The sequence below is a fragment of the Pristiophorus japonicus genome, chromosome 14 (genome assembly GCF_044704955.1).
Source record: "Pristiophorus japonicus isolate sPriJap1 chromosome 14, sPriJap1.hap1, whole genome shotgun sequence".
NCBI classification, from domain to species: Eukaryota; Metazoa; Chordata; class Chondrichthyes; family Pristiophoridae; genus Pristiophorus; species Pristiophorus japonicus.
Genome location: NC_091990.1, coordinates 146862318 through 146874793, shown reverse-complemented (window position 1 = coordinate 146874793; position 12476 = coordinate 146862318). Strand labels below are relative to the sequence as shown.

At 42.4% G+C, this 12476-nt stretch overlaps 1 protein-coding gene across 1 annotated transcript in view; it reads left to right on the top strand.

The window, feature by feature from the left end:
* The window catches only part of cstpp1 (centriolar satellite-associated tubulin polyglutamylase complex regulator 1), a 431022-nt gene that overhangs the window by 106155 nt on the left and 312391 nt on the right, over window positions 1–12476 (top strand). The gene's annotated exons all lie outside the window — the stretch shown is intronic.

Sequence of the window (12476 nt, the reverse complement as noted above, 5' to 3'; positions counted from 1 at the left end):
ACAGAAAGTTGTCAGGCCAGTTCGTTGGATATATTCAAAAGGGAGTTAGATGTGGCCCTTACGGCTAAAGGGATCAAGGGGTATGGAGAGAAAGCAGGAATGGGGTACTGAAGTTGCATGATCAGCCATGATCATATTGAATGGTGGTGCAGGCTCGAAGGGTCGAATGGCCTACTCCTGCACCTATTTTCAGTGTTTCTATGATACATATTTAAGGTGATTGGCAATAGAACCAGAGGCAGTATGCAGAAACATGTTTCTCCCTTTTCAAGTTACTATTAAATCTGCTTCACCCACCTTTCAGGCAGTAGATTCTAGATCATAGCAACTTGCTGTGTAAAAAAAAAATCTATCTACACATCTCCACTCCGGTTCTTTTGCCACTTACCTTAAATCTGTGTCCTCTGGTTACCCACCCTCCTGCCAGTGGAAACAGGTCGTCTTTATTTACTCTATCAAAACCCTTTATAAATTTGAACACTTCTATCAAATCTCCCCTTAACTCTATCTACTCTAAAGAGAATAATACTTGCTTCTCTAATCTCTCCACATCAGAGTTTCTACGGTCTCTCCACGAAACTGAAGTCCCTCATCCTCTGTTATCATTCTAGTAAATCTCCTCTGCACCCTCTCTAGGGCATTGACATCCTCCAGCTGAAGCCTAACTTGTTTTAAAAAGATTTAGCATAACCTCCTTGCTTTTGTACCTATGCCTCTATTTATAAAGCCATGTACCTTTTCAACAGCCTTCTCAACTCGTTATGCCGGCTTCAAAGACTTGGGTACATACACCCCATGGCCTCTATGTTCCTGCAACTTCCTTTAAAATGGTACTACTTAGTTTATATTGCCTCTCCTCATTCTTCCTTCCAAAATGCATCACTTCGCATTACTCTGAGTTAAATTGCATCTACCATGTGTCTGCTGATTTCACCAGTCTGTCTATGTCCTCCTAAAGTCTGATCGTATCCTCCTCGCTGTTTACTATAGATCAGAGTTTTGTATCATCTGCAGAATTTGAAAATATGCTTCCTATATCCTAGTCCAGGTCATTAATATATATCAAAAAGAGCAGTGGTCCTAATACTGACACTACTGTATATTTTCCTCCGGTCTGAAAAACACCTGTTTGCCACTACTCTCTGTTTTGTATTAAATTGCTCAGAAACAAACATTTCCATTACTGCCATCAAAACAACCACAAGTTAGTATGAAATCCAATTATGCTTCCCAAACAACATATGAAATCTGACTTGTTATATACATCATTTTGTACTTTTTAAATGATGTGTGAAGTGGAAAATTGAAAACCAGTAATGTTTTTATTAATATAAACTGTAAACATTAGATCAGATATTGGCAACGCAACACAGCAGTAAATAGAAATAAATAAATTGATGGTTCCCATTAGAAACACAATGGATAAAAAAGCAGAAAACAGCCCTGAACTAATTATTGAGCCTGTGTATAATCTGAAATTTGTATTAAACGGATATCTATTTCACTCTTTTAAAGCATTTACTGTTACTAATCTTGGTTGATTAAGTTTTACAGAAATTCTATTTCATGCCATTTTACAAGTTTGCTTATTTAAGCGAATTGTTCTTTTGGGAATATGATACTTGTGATAGAAAAACTCATTATGATGAATTTACTTTTAAGATTGTTGAGAAAATGGCCTTATTCATTCTGTAAAGAAAAAAGCTTGTGTTATAATGCATTGTCCTTCTGCTCATGTGTTTGGCCGTGCATTCTCCACACATTAACTACTTGATCTCAACTGAGCCATCTGGAGATTAGATGGATGTCTTCTGCCAGAGTTGCTGCCTTGCAACTGCGCAAGTTCATTGAATTGTTACATTTGCCTCTCTTTCTACCCGCCCACCAGTAGTCTCTATCCTCCTTTTCCCGATGATGTATGGTGCACAGTAGACTCACTGCTCCATCTACCATTGAGAGGTTGTGGGACACTCTACTGGAATTAGTGATTGAAGCAATCAGCATGTCAACATTTAAGAGAAGACTAAGGGCCCGAAATTGCAACTCCCGATAAGGCCTCTGGCCGACTGAAAGTGGCGGTCATGGGGCGGTGCAGGATGGCCGCCGACTCTCCGCGGAGGAGCTGGCATTTTGTAAATTGCCCTTCATCAGCGTAGGTGACCGCTCCGGCCATTTTCCCGCCATGGCGTGCACACGCCGACCCCTTACTGACCAGCGGTGACCCCTTCCCGAAATTGCTCTGTGGGAAATATCCCTTTTGCGGAATTGCCCCGCGGGAGCGGCAATGCCGACGGCCGGTGCCCCCCACAGCTTTTTGTATCAGTGCTTTTTGGTCAGCGGCATGGCCGCCCTTAAAGGGGATGTGGTGCTGCCGGCGACGCCATTTTATTTTTTATTGTCGGCCGACTGCTAGGCTGGCCCGACACTTCTGCCCCCAGGTTCGGCCGGGCCGCCAGCAGGCAGCCTGACACCCCTCTTGGGTGCCAGGCTGCTGGCCTGGCCGAAATCCTCCCTAGTGGACCCAATTTAAAAATACGCAGAGCTCGCAGTGGCTCTCCCCTTTTAACTGAAGGGGAAAGACGTTGAGAGTTCAGCGTGATGCGGCAAGTCCGCGTGGTGCTGACATTATGGCGCCGCTGATGAGTGATGAGGCGGCCAACCCGCTGCAAGGCCACTTCTGCGCCTCAGCCGCAACTACCTCCGTACCGATCAAAGAAAAACTTCCAAGTGCCGAATAGCAACGGCATCTCTGCCGCAACCCATACAGCAGAGAAAAACTTCACAAAATGGAAGGTGCTCCCCGTTTTGGGCGGAGGTGAATTTCTACCCCTGGAAATGTTGTTGAACGAAAAGGGATAAGCAGATATAAGAATAGAACAGGCACATGGAATTAAGACTGCTGTTCATGTATGGATCAACATGGATTGGTTGGATTTGATTTGTATGTAATTGTCTTCGACCAATGTTCACACACCAGCAGGCGTGCTGTAAGGTAAACTCAGCACTCATCCTTTATGTAATCCGCTACTCCAAGCCCGAGCTGTGCAGGATGCTTATGCCTTCTTTGATAAAGCTGTGGTTGTTTCTAAATGTGACAACATTTTTATGGCATCACTAGCAGCAAATGAGCACAGCCATGGCAATGTGTAAAAACAGATTAGATAGTTGGTTAAAGGAATAAGAATGAAAGGATATGGGAACAGAGTAGGCACTTCGATTGGAACTATTGCTAGCGTGGAGAATAAGCATCCTACACTGACTGCTTGGGCCAAATAACATTTTTCCGGGTTGTAATTTCAATGCATGTTGTATAATCAATGTACATGAACACCTAAGCCAGCAAGATTAGCCAGGTTGAGGGTGTAATCTTCCTGTCTCCCACTTACGCATTTTGAATTAAATTGAAATTAAACATGTTAAGGTGATTAGCAGAAGAACCAAAGACGACATGAGGGAAAACATTTTTATGCAGTGAGTGGTTAGGATCTAGAATGCACTGCCTGAAAGAGTGATGGAGACAGATTCAATATGGCTTTCAAAAGGGAATTGGATAAGTACCTGAAGGAAGTAAATTTGCAGGGCTGCTGGGAAAGGGCAGGGGGGTGGGACGAGCTGAAGTGCTCTTGCAGAGAGCCGGCACGGGCTCCACGGGCTGAATGGCCTCCTTCTCTGCTGTAACCATTCTATGATAAACACATACTTTTCAAAGTGAGAGCAAGTGAAAAAATCCAGACATTTTCATTCAAACAGACAACTCTTTTATTAAAATGAATATCCAAATTCAATTTAAAAAAAAAATTCAGAACAGCTTTGTTAGTTTAATGGCGCTTATCTAAATTATTTTCTCATTTATTTATTACTATTCACAAGGCCTTTGGTTAAATTATCTTGCAGGTTTTAGGCGATTTGGAAATTAAAATAGCATTAAGTACTCAAATGCTAATCCTGGGAGTAATGAACTTCCATTGCATCTTCAGAAATATGTGTACATTTTCCATCAAGCAAGAAGCATAGAGATGATCCAATGTAAATCTCTGTACTGAATATTGCATGGCAAGGCAGGAATCAATGAACTCCGAGAATATTTTTCCAGTATAATGTGAAACAACTGAATATAATTATAAACTTTTAAAAACATTGTGATACTCCGATGTCTGCAGAATTCAATTTTAAATGCTTTGTCAAAGTACAGATCAGTTTCTTTTTAAAGGAAAAGTATATGCCAACTTTCAAAAAGATGCTGATTCTGAGCCAAATGTAAGGGCCGTAAAGGAGGAATTGCCACTGTAAGTTAATCTCTGTACACATCTCTGAAGTGCTCAGTGTTTTGTTTAGTGCATGCCATTTTGCATGTTATAGGAAGTAATCCTGATTTGAAGGAAACAATTTCATGGACCAACAAATCTTTCCATTGTTCCAGCAGCCAGGAAGTGAAAGGTTAAACAGTAGTAATTAGGGTGTCTGAAATAGAAAGGGCAAGTTTTTATGATGCTGCTTGTTGTTTCTACTACGCAGACGTAAAGGGTGCATGACTTGTGATTTCTTTGATGCTGAAACTGGATGCTGACAGATTGATCACATGTACCTGCAGACCAATGCAAATCTTTTATGTTGCTCATTTTTAAAATTAATTCTCTAAAATATTTTCTGTCTGGCAGATAGCTATACTTAGATTGTTCATATCAGGGAAGTTATTATGAGTTGGTAAAGCTTTCAGCTAAAGGTTTCTGCCACTAACTATCATGCCAAAACAAAATAAATGCAGTATCACTTACCAAGAGTGATGAATAAATGGAAGCTATTTTGCAGTTGTAATCTCAGGGTTCAAGTAATGGTTATAAAAACTAGTTGAGCTTTTCTATTGGAATTTGTGTGTCATCTGAACCCCTCAATAAGATCACTGCCTTGTAGACAGTGCTGGGTATCCATATTTTCTCTGTTCATGTTGTGTGCTTCATAGTGACTAGAATATTTAGTAAAATTAGACATTTAGAAGTGCAACAATTGCATTGTGTTTTTGAAAGCAATGAGGAATACTATACTGGGTATCTGAAGCCACAAAATCACTCACCTTAAATTAATGATGTAGACATAGCCTGGGCCCAAGTTTCGGGTGGAGTTGCTCCTATTTTTTTGGAGCAACTAGTTTAGTTTGGAGTATCTTAAAAATCGCAATTCTCGGCATTTAGTTTGCTCCAGTTCTTGTGAGTTAGTTTAGTTTCGTTTTAGTTCAGTTTTTTTTTTTCAAAAGGAGGCATTCCCAGTCACTTACGCCTGTTTTGCAAGTTTAGGCACCGAAAAGTTACTCCAAAACTAACTTAGAACGGAGTAAGTATCGACTTTTGTACGCTCAGAAAAACCTTGCTTACACTTTAGAATTAGGCGTAGGTGGCCAGAGATCGGGGGGAAGGGAAGTTAGAGGGAAGCTGGGGATTTTCCAAAGAATTAAACACTTCACTTTTAAAAATAAAGAACTATCATCAGTAATAAATAATAAATAAATCAATAAATCAATCAATACTAAATTTTTTTAAAAAATCATTCAATAAATCAATATATAAAAAATAAAAAGTTCCTACCTCATCTACCTGTTCGGGAGCCCGGCCAGGGCTAGGGGCTGCGTGCTGCAGGCTGGAAATCGGCACTCTGCCCGCTCCAGGAGCCCATTCGGCCAGGGCTAGGGGCTGCGTGCTTCGGGCCCCTCCCACACAGCCAGCAGCACATGCACCCAGAATCTGGAGGCCAGAAGCTACTGTGCACGCGCGCAGCTGCCGGCACTCTTTTTGGCCCAGGGCTGTAGCTCCATCCCCGCCCGCTGTTGTGCTGCGTCGTGCTGACTGCTGAATAGGCCTGCTGCACTCGGAGAATCGCGAGGTAAGTTTTTGGCGCGCTTTTCATTCCACCAAATAGGCGGACCTCTCGGAGGTGCGCCGGTCTAACAGATATCGGAAACTTGGGCCCGAAGAAACAAAGTATTCAAGAAAGAAGTTAATTATAAAAGGAATATACAGGACAGTATCCATTTCTATCCCATTTACAGAGCAGATCTGATTGTGTTTGCCTTCTGTTAATAAGAATTAGATACGTGTTTTGCATATTAGTCTGATTTTATATGCACCATGCACTATTTGCAGTTCACATTTCAGCTGCCACTTTCCATATAGGTGCATATCTTAGTAGTTATGTCATGCACATTTCATGCTCATGACATAACCTGCTGTGACATTGTTTCTATCCACAGAATTTCAAATTTTCAGTGAGATTTAAATGCAGCCAGGGCAGTCTATCCTGCATGAATCTGAATGCATGTACTGTGAAGCAGCCTGGTGTTAAGTTGATTTTAAAAATTTGAATTTTCTATTAGAGTGCCATTTCAATATTAGAAGACACACATTCTTTATCAATATAGTTAAGATCAAATTGAAATGTTCAAGCAGAAAGTGGAATTTTCTGCATAGCCAATGTTTGCGTGATGAGAACTAATTTGAATCAAAACAGCAGTAAATTCCCAACATTTAAGAATTTACAGCATCATTGAAAATGGGAGTCACAGAATCATAGTATCATAGAAATTTACAGCACGGAAGGAGGCCATTTCGGCCCATTGTGTCCGTGCCGACCAACAAGAGGCTATCCAGCCTAATCCCACTTTCCAGCTCTAGGTCTGTAACCTGCAGGTTACAGCTCTTCAAGTACACATTCAAGTACTTTTTAAATGCGGTGAAGGTTTCTGCCTCTACCACCCTTTCGGGCAGTGACTTCGAGACCCCCCACAACCCTCTGGGTGAAGAAATTTCCCCTCAAATCCCCTCTAAGCCTTATACCAATTACTTTAAATTTATGCCCCCTGGTTGTGGACTCCTCTGCTAAAGGAAATAGGCCCTTTCTGTCCACTATATCTAAGCCCTTCATAATTTTTTCACGTTAATGAGGTCTATCCTCAGCTTCCTGTGTTCCAAGGAAAACCAACCCAGCCTATCCAATCTGTCCTCATAGCTAAGATTCTCCACTTCCAGTAACATCCTTGTAAATCTCCTGTTTGATTCCAATAAACTACCTTAAACTCAGCTCGAAGAGGAAATGCTGAACTTCATAATTACAGATGAGAACCTCTTGCCCTACTCAGGATTTGTAGTATTACAGAAATGCAATTTCCATTCCTTTCACTATACTGTACACCTCAGGTGCCTTCTTTCCAGGTTGAAGAGTTCACGCCTTCCTCCCACTGACACTAGGATGTAGCCCCAGGCTCCCCTCTACACTGCCTGAATGCCTCTTGATTCTTGCCCACCAGAACTGGGTCCATGACGAAATGTAGCGCTTCAGATGAATCATGATTGTCTTCCACATATTACACAACATGGTGGGAGGCCAAGTTCACTGTCAGTCTCAGCTGACAGTATTTCAATTGGTATACCTTGCATCGCTTTAATTGTGCCTGTTGCTGGCAGTCTTCTCAAAATTTATCAATGTTCTGGGCAAATACAATAGAAACACACAACCCCGTTTTGCGCACCCTTCCTCTGCCCAACACCCCTCCTCTACTTTTCTAGCATAAGCCAGTGGTGGTGTTTTTATAATTGCTTGATTTAACTGCAGCTGAATTTGGCCATATTTTGGAGTTCATCTTATTTAAAAGGCCGGGAAATCGTTACTCGCTCATAGTAGGGGGCGAGAAACTGCGCTGTTACAAGCCTGGGACAAAATTTAGGTCTGCTGAATGTGATTTGAAGTAGCAGCAGAATGACCTTCCACTCTGCAGCACAGCCCTACTGCACCCAATAAGTAAAACTAGAAATGTAACTTGTGTCCCCTGAAGGTGCTGGCTAGTCCTTTACAGATCGTTGATCTGCCAAAGCAACTTAGCAACACTTCACCTACTTTTCAACACCTATGTGACAATCTGTTTCACTATGTTAATTCCCACATATGTAACTACCATTGTTTCATCTCCGACTGCTTGTACTAACTTATCAACCTTCTCATAAATATAAGAAATAGGAGCAAGAGTCGGCCATCTGGCCCTTCAAGCCTGCTATGTTCGATATCAACTCCACTTTCCTGCACTATTCCCATATACTTTGATTTCCTTTGTATCCAAAAATATATCGATCTCCATCTTGAATAGACTCAACTACTGACCATCCATATCTCTCTGGGATAGAGAATTCCAAAGATTCACAACCCTTTGATTGAGGAAATTTCGATGCACTTCAGTCCTAAATCGCTGACTCATTATTCTGAGATTGTGACCCCTAGTTCTAGACTCCCTAGCCAGTAGAAACATCCTCCCAGTATCTACCCTGTTAAGCCCCTTAAGAGTTTTATATGTTTCAATGAGATCACCTCTCATTCTTCTAAACTCGAGAGAATATAGGCCTAGTCTACTCAATCTCTCATCATAGGACAATCTCCTCATCCCTGGAATCATTCTCGTAAACCTACGTTGCACTCCCTCTAAGGAAAGTATATCCTTCCTTAAGTAAGGAGACCAAGACCATACACAGTACTCCAAGTGTGGTCTCACCAAGGCCCTATATAATTGCAGCAGGACTCCTTAGGACTGAAATTGTCCCTTTCTATAAGGCCTCTGGCCGCCTGAAAATGGCGGTCACCGGTCGGTGCGGAATGGCCGTCGAGTCTCCGTGGAGGGGCCACCATTTAAAAAAATGGCCATCCTCAGGTTTGGAACAGTGTAGGGAACACCGCTCTGTCCATTTTCCAGCCGCGGCATGCATGCGCTGACCCCTTATCGACTGGGGAGGATCCCTTCCTTAAATTGCCCCTTTCTCGGAATTGCCCATGGGGCCACCGCCGCCACTGATGGCTTTTGCTGTCACTACACTCTGGCAGTTGCTCTTAAAGGGGAAGTGGCACTGCCGACGACGCCATGTTTTTTTTTGTCGGCCAACTGCCAGGTTGGGCCAACAATTATGGCTGCGGGTTCGACTGGGCCGCCAATAGGTCCTCTTGGGTGCCAGGCCGCTGGCCCGGCCGAAACCCTCCCTGGTGGCCCAGTGTTTGCCACTAAAGTGGCTGCAGAGTTCGCAGCGGCCCTCCCCTTTAACTGATGGGGAGGGATGTTGTGACGCACCAGTGTGATGGCATCATCAGCGCGGTGCTGATGACTTTGAGTGGCGGCTATTCCGCCACTTCCACCCCATTGATGAGGTCACTTCCACTCCGCTCAAAACCCCCCCCCCCCCCGAAATGCTGAATTTCTATGGTTTGGCCACCCGATGCATTGGGGCAGCCTGAACGCTTCAAGGTGCGACTGGTTTCGGTTGGTGGGCAATTTCGGCTCCCTTTAGTCTTATATCCTAATCCCTTTATCGCAAAGGCTAACATACTATTTGCTTTTCTAATTGCTTGCTGTACCTGCATGTTAACTTTCTGTGATTCGTGTACAAGCACCAAGGTCCCTCTGAATACCAACATTTCCCAGTCTCTCACCATTTAAAAAATATTATGCTTTTCTATTTTTTCTACCAAAGTGGCAGAAAATCTTGCATACTCCTCGCAGCTTACTTTTCCAACTAACTTTGTATCATCAGCAAACTTGGATACATTAATCTTCCTCCCCTCATTTATTTCATTCATCTAGATTGTAAATAGCTGAGGCTCAAGCACTGATCCTTACGGTACCCCTCTAGTTATAGCCTGCCAACCTGAAAATGACCCATTTATTCGTACTCTCTCTTCTGTCAGTTCACCAATCCTCAATCCATGCTGATATATTACCCCAATTCCATGAGCCATAATTTTGTTTAATAACCTAATCGAATGCTTTTTAAAAGTCCAAATACACTATATTCACTAGTTCCCCTTTATCCACCCTATTAGTGACAACCAATGTTCCCCCAAAGGTGTGCAATTGCACACTGATCGCGAGATCCCACGCAGGTTGCTGACCAGCTGCTACCACTGGAAGAGATACTAGCAGCAAATTTAAAGGGCCCACACAGGGGGAAAAAAAATGAGAGAGAATATTGGTTACAACCAATGTTTTCTTTAAGTTGCGCAGTCGCGCAGCGCTCTGCGGCACCCATGCAGCTGGCTCACCGGCTTTTAAATAGGAAAAAAACGCTCGTGTGGTACTTTGAATGGACCACGCAGCTCTTTAAGGGGGCCGTGCACCCAAAAAATGAAGGGGAACATTGGTTGCACCCTCAAAAAACTTTAACAGATTTGTCAAACATGATTTCCCTTTCATAAATCCGTGCTGATTCTCCCAATCATATTATGATTTTCTAAGTGCCCTGTTATCGCAACCCTAATAATAGATTCTGGCATCTTCCCGACTACTAATGTCGGGCTAACTGGTTTTTAGTTCCCTGCTTTCTCTCTCCCTCCTTTCTTGAATTGCGGGGTTATATTTGCTATCTTCCAATCCATGGGGACCGTTCTAGAATCTAGAAAATTCTGGAAGATCAAAACCAATGCAACCACTATCTCTGTAGCCATCTCTTTTAAAACTCTAGGACGTCGGCCATCAGGTCCAGGGGATTTGTTGGCTTTTAGTCTCATTAATTCCAACCTTTGTGCCCACCAGACACATGACTAGCCTGATAACATTAGCTTTATGGCAGACGAACAGATATTTGCACCCTTAAATTTCCTGCTACCTTACCTTCCTTCCTTTCTTTTACCTTATTCACCTTAAAATTCCCGACTCATCCTTAATTGCCTCATTCAATGCCTGTATTCAATAACTGATTTTTCCATCTATTTTACACGCTTGGAATAAATGTTGCATTCAACATCATGTGCAGTATCCTTGTTTCTTGTATGTGATGTATTCAGTACATGAAATAACCATTTATAGAATTATTTATCTTTCTTGTGTTGCCATGACCGAACACAAGTAGAACACTTAATCTCCAACAACTGTTTCCCTTCATCCACATGATGCAGAAAATTGGCACTCAATAACAAACATTCCCTTAGCAACAACACACTTACCAATGAACAGGAAACCTAAACAGATACAGATGATTCCTGTACTTTGAGCCATGGCAGGTGCATATGAGATCAAGTCTTTCTTGACAGGTATCCTTTTGCATCCACTTGTATTAGATTGTATAGTAGTAAGCTATCTCCCAATAAGTCACACCATTTTTCTTCAGTTATTATACCTGCTGATCACTACTGGATATTAAAATGGCTTACAATCTCCATGATGTTATATCTGACAGTTGTGAACTCATTTTACTTGCAATCAAGATATGAGATGATGATCAAGGGCATAAATCAAGGCTGAGGATGAGTGGTAAAATTAAATATGGGACTAAAAGTAGAGGAGTGGCACACTACTAATTCTGTTGAATTCTTTGGCATTTCTATATGGAGTATTTTGTGCCTGTAATGGATTCATAAAATGATACAGCATAGAAGGAGGCTATTCGACCCGTCGTGCATGTGCCAGCTCTTTGAAAGAGCTGTTCAATTAGTGCCACTCTGCTGCTCTTTCCCCATTGCCCTGCAACTTTTCTCCTTTAAGTATTTATCCAATTCCCTTTTGAAAATTACTATTGAATCTGCTTTCACCAATCTTTTAGGCAGTGCATTCCAGATCATAACAACTTGCTGCTTCAACTAGGGCCTAACCAATATTCTCAAAAGATTCAGCATAACTTCCTTGCTTTTCTACTCTATTCCTCTATTTATAAAGCCAGGCATTCTGTATGCCTATTTAAAACAGCAACAACAACAATTTGTATTTATATAACCAATGGATCAGATCACAGCTTTGAGGTCCTGCCACATCCTGTCGTGAATGGTGGTGGACAAGTAAACAGAGGCAACTCCATGAATATCCCATCCTCAGTGATGGCAAAAGACAAGGCTGAAGCATTTGCAACTATTTTCAGCCAGAAGTACCAAGTGGATGATCTATCTTGGACTCCTCCTGAGGTCCCCACCATCACAGAAGACAGTTTTCAGCAAATTCTTTACACTCCATGTGATATCAAGAAAAGGTTGAGTGCACTGGATACAGCAAAGGCAAAGGGCCCCAACAACATCCCGGCTGTTGTGCTGAAGACTTGTGCTCCAGAACTAGCTGCACCTCTAGCCAAGCTATTCCAGTACAGCTACAACACCAGCATCTACCCGACAAAGTGGAAAATTGCCCAGGTATGTCCTGTCCACAAAAAGCAGGACAAATCCAATCCGGCTAATTACTATCCCATCAGTCTATTCTCAGTCATCAGCAAAGTGATGGAAGGTGTTGTTGACAGTGCTATCAAGTTGGACCTAAATAACCTGCTCACCGTTGCTCATTTTGGATTCCGCCAGGACCACTCAGCTCCAGACCGCATTGCAGCTTTGGTCCAAAAATTGACGAGAGCTGAATTCCAGAGGTGAGGTGAGAGTGACAGCCTTTGACATCAATGCAATATTTGACCCAATGTGGCATCAAGGAACCCGAGCAAAATTCAAGTCAATGAGAACCAGGGTGGGGGAAGACTCCACTG